The sequence below is a fragment of the Asparagus officinalis genome, chromosome 1, assembly GCF_001876935.1.
Source record: "Asparagus officinalis chromosome 1, Aspof.V1, whole genome shotgun sequence".
Lineage (NCBI taxonomy): Eukaryota > Viridiplantae > Streptophyta > Magnoliopsida > Asparagales > Asparagaceae > Asparagus > Asparagus officinalis.
Window position 1 is genome coordinate 125,409,747 of NC_033794.1, and position 4,927 is coordinate 125,414,673.

A 4,927-nucleotide genomic window follows, 5' to 3' on the forward strand; every position below is an offset into this window, starting at 1 on the left:
TCTTCGCTAAAGGGTCATGAAGGGATATACTATCCGTCGTTATAGAGTCTATAACGACGGAACATATTACCGTCATTAATATTTACGACGGTAATTATCACCGTCGTTACCATCAGTGACGGGGATATTTTCCCGTCGTTACCATTAGTGACGGGATATTTTTCGTCATTACCATTAGTTACGGGGATATTTTCCCGTCGTTACCATTAGTTACGGGGATATTTTTCCATCGTCGAAGACTAATTAATGACGGTTGGATACCGTCGTAAAAGTCCTCATAATGGGTAATTAGTAACCAATCAACGACGGTACTTTCCCTTCGTTGATGAATAAAATATGGTTTATAAAACCATCATTGTAGACTACAAATTTCTAATATACATTAATAATAATTTTTTCATTCATAGACAACTATCATATTATTCTCAATCTGACACTAAGATTCACAATAAAAATATATTAAAAATACCCAATAATGAATAAGAGGGAAAATAAAAAATTTATTCATTAATAACATCAATATATAAAATTCCACCATCTTCAAATATTCAATACTAATAATAAGAGTTAATATCCTAATTGTTCCAAAGAAAAATACATGAAACTATCTAAAAAAAATTAAAATAAAAGTTTGGGAAGACACATTCTTTTATCTCTAATCATCGTCAAAAGAAGACTCGAGCTATCCCTTCCTAATCTTACATGGATAGCCTGAAAAATTTTAAAAAAAATCACATAATTAAGAAATATCAAAAATATTATCTTATTAAGTAAAAATTATATTTTTTTTAGTACAAGCAGTCAATCATAAAAGCATATAAGAGATTTTACAAAAAATAATTACCTAGTTCTGCACACGTTCTCGAGTTTGAGGAGTCAATGAAGGTGATTGCCTAAAAAAATTATTGCATAGCTTTCACTTGTGACTCCAACTCAGACATCCTTTGTTGTTGTTGCTCCTGCTCATCTAAGCGTTGTTGAAGCATCTGGTTCTTTCTCTTTTCTTCTATAACCTGTGCTTCCAGATCAGATCGACTAATCTTTCAAAGTATAGTCCCACCACCAAATACAGTAATGTGACCATGAGATTGCTTTCCCCAGATTTTCTCAACTATCTCAATGTCAGAAAGTGAAGGGTTTGCTTATTTGACTTGAATAATTTCATCCTATAAAAATTAAATTCATATGTTAGTACTATATAATGCATCATTATCAAACTTAAACACATATTCTACTTACATATTTATCTTGATCCCCAGTATCTAGTGTTTTATTAGCTTTCTTTCGAGTTTCATGAAACATTTTTACCACATCAGGTGGATTTCCTGACTTGTCACCCTTATTCAAATATTAAATAAAAATGAGTACAACATCAAACTAAAAAACAAAGTAGTTTTAAATAAATAGGAAATTAGTTTTGAATGTATACCAATTCCCACGTAATTTGTCTAAAGGGTTTGCTGCCTGTGTGGTGGAGCATCTTTCTTTTGCTTCTGTTAAGTGTATTTTGTTGGCTTGCTTTCTATACATCAAGATTAAAAGATAATTTTAACAATCCAACAATATACATGAAACAAAATTAATAAAATTAGGAGATTAATACCTAAAATTTTGAAGAAAAATAATGTTCCTTAACTAGCCAATCTCAGTCATCAACACTCACTTCTGTAGGTTTATTTCTAAGTACAACTTGTAATAAATTTTCTTTCACATATTTCCTGTGCATGTCACCACGCCACTTATTCCACAAATCGTGCAAATATCTCATTACTGACTCTCTCTTTTGCTCCATGTCCTCGGCATCAAATTTATCCTATATTCTACTTACATATTTATCTTGATCCCCAGTATCTAGTGTTTCATTAGTTTTCTTTCGGGTTTCATGGAACATTTTTACCACATCAGGTGGATTTCTTGACTTGCCACCTTATTCAAATATTAAATAAAAATGAGTACATCATCAAACTAAAAACCAAAATAGTTTTAAATAAATAGGAAATTAGTTTTGAATGTATACCAATTCCCATGCAATTTGTATAAAGGGTTTACTGCCCGTGTGGTAGAGCATCTTTCTTTTACCTCTGTTAAGTGTATTTTGTTTGTTTGCTCTCTATACATTAAGATTAAAAGAGAATTTTAATAATCAAGCAATATACATGGAACAAAATAAATAAAATTAGGAGATTAATACTTAAAATTTTGAAGAAAAATAATGTTCCTTAACTAGCCAATCCCAGTCATCAACACAAAGAAATGCTTAATTTTATTTTGAGACTCGTATGTTCAGATATGAGATCATTCAGCATCTAAAGGCAAAGATGTTAACCTATATATGGTGTCATTCAGAAACTATTTATTTATGCAATCATTGGTCAATGTGGAACTTATATAAAAACACCATCACAATGTTGTCATTGGCGTAATGTATAAATCAAACATAGGCAATAAGGCATCATTTCTCTTCAGGTTGCATATCCTTCAGCCTCAGGCTTGTCTGGAACTATAGGAAAATAAAGACAAGTACCATTTCTCTTTGTGTAGACAGCTCTTCAACCAAGAAAGCTGTAAGGATTTAGTTCTGTTAACAAACGTATCAGTTAAGCTTTTTCAACTTTTCACTAATCCTAGTTCTTACAAAATTATTATAAAGTATAAGTCGACCCTAGAAGTTACTCTACTTTCTACTTTTTTCCTTGTTTAGCACATGAAAAGTGAATCTATTCTTCTATAATAATAGGAGGATCCAATATTCACTATTCATGCTACAGTAAATTACTGTACTACAGACAAGAGGATTCAATGTTTACTATTCATACTATAGTAAATTACTGTAGTATTATTACTGTAGCATTTAAAAACATTATTGTGGTATTATTACTGTAGCTCAGGCGGGATCCTGTATCATTGTAAAAATGTTACTGTAGCGCTTACCAAAAACTGTATTTAAATACAGAATTATTACAGGGGAAATAAAGAAATAGAGGTCGTGTTTTGCACGGGGTGCACACTAGTAGAAAGTAATTGGAAAGTGAAAGATGTTACGTTAGGTAGTTTTTTCGGCCTATTTCACTTTCTCTAGAAAAGGGAGAAAGTAGACATAGAGATGAGAAAAAAAGTATATTATTTTTTTTACTTTTTTTTACTGTCCAGATTGAATTTTTTTTTTTCAAATCTTCTTAAATCCCTTGAACTCGTCTCGCTAAGTAAACTTCTAGGCGCACAAGACCTTATCTAACCTCAATTTTGGGCAATTCTATCAAATATATTTCATGGTTTTTCATCCAACATCACCTTTTAAAAAAAGTTTATGGCATTTGAAAAGTTTTGTAGGATAGCATATAAGATTTGAAGTAAGCTTATGGCTTTTCAAAAGTTCTGTATGTTTTGAAAAGTTTTGTAGGATAGCATATAAGATTTGAAGTAAGCTTATGGCTTTTCAAAAGTTCTGTATGATAGCATATGAGAAACTATATACTAATAGTGATTTGAAGTAAGCTTATGGCTTTTCAAAAGTTCTGTATGATAGCATATGAGAAACTATATACTAATAGTTTAGCATCATTAGAAATCTATTAAACTTTTTTTTAATATGTGGCAAAGAAAATTAATTTATATTCTTAGACTTCCCTTCAGCCATATGTATCCTGTCATGATTTTTTTTTTTAAATATGGTCAAGAGAATCGTTTACAATAATCACCATACATTCCTATTTCACTGTATACACGTTAAAGACAAGGGAAAAATGTGTCCAGGCCCCAAAAACAGAAACTTCATGTGACGAGACCCTTTGTATTTTTTTCCCATGTGGATAAGCCCCAAATACACACAGTATTTGTGACGAGGCCTCAAAGTATCGGATTTCAAAAAAAACCCAGTGAAAGTTACGAATTTGCCCCTTTGATGGAACTGAAATCGGTTACTGTGCCCTTCCCTGTTTACTCTCAATTTCTCCATCATTAATCTCATCTCTCTCTCTCTCTCTCTCTCTCTCTCTCTCTCTCTCTCTCTCTCTTCTCATTCTCTCTCACTTCCGCCATGGCCACTGAAAATGATCAGGTCCTGGGGAAGCCGTGGAAGGCGAAGGCGATGACGGTGGTCATGGAGTCAGAGATTGGGGACGTGATCAGGCTCGAGGGCTGGGCCTAGACTTCCACCAGACCTGCTATTATACCGAGGACAACAACAGGGGGCCCAACGGCGACCCCAGGCCTAGGGCCGAGTGGGTCAAGAAGCACGAGCCCATCAACAAGAAGGATACGTCCATCTTCCTGATCGAGGACTGGCTGGGGGACGTGATAGCTTCGTCAAGAGCTAGTTAGTTTAATCAAATCGCTAACTAGGTGTAATGACCGTAAATTTCTAATACGGGTTTAAATAATTTTTTGGTATTTAAATATTAAATATTATTTTTCTAAAAGAGTATTTGTATTTTTCCCAATTTCTCTAGAATTTTCTACTATTTAAAAATACGGTATTATGTTATTTTAATAGTTTTGCTAATTATAAATTTAATTGTTTTGGTAAAATTCTTAAATAAATAGTTAATTATTCATTATTGTTATTGTTATTATTATTTTGACCATAAATTTTAATATTTATTTTGAATAAATTTTATGATATTTTTAAATTATTTAAAGGGGTATTTTTTCCTGTGTTTTTCCTCTCACCGGTATTTCACTCTGTATCCCTCTCTCCCCCTAAAACTCTCCCCAATTCACGCAAATCCCCACCTCGTGTTTCCCCCAACTCTCAACCCACATCCTCCCAACCACCCTATCGCGTACTCTCTTTCTCTCTCCGATCTTTCTTTCAGATTCCATAATATCTTTTCCCCCATAAATCACGTACACATCTTTTCTCTCCATCTCTCTCACCGTACTCCCTCTCTCCTCCATTTCCCAAAATCTTGAGCCAGCTCCCCCATTT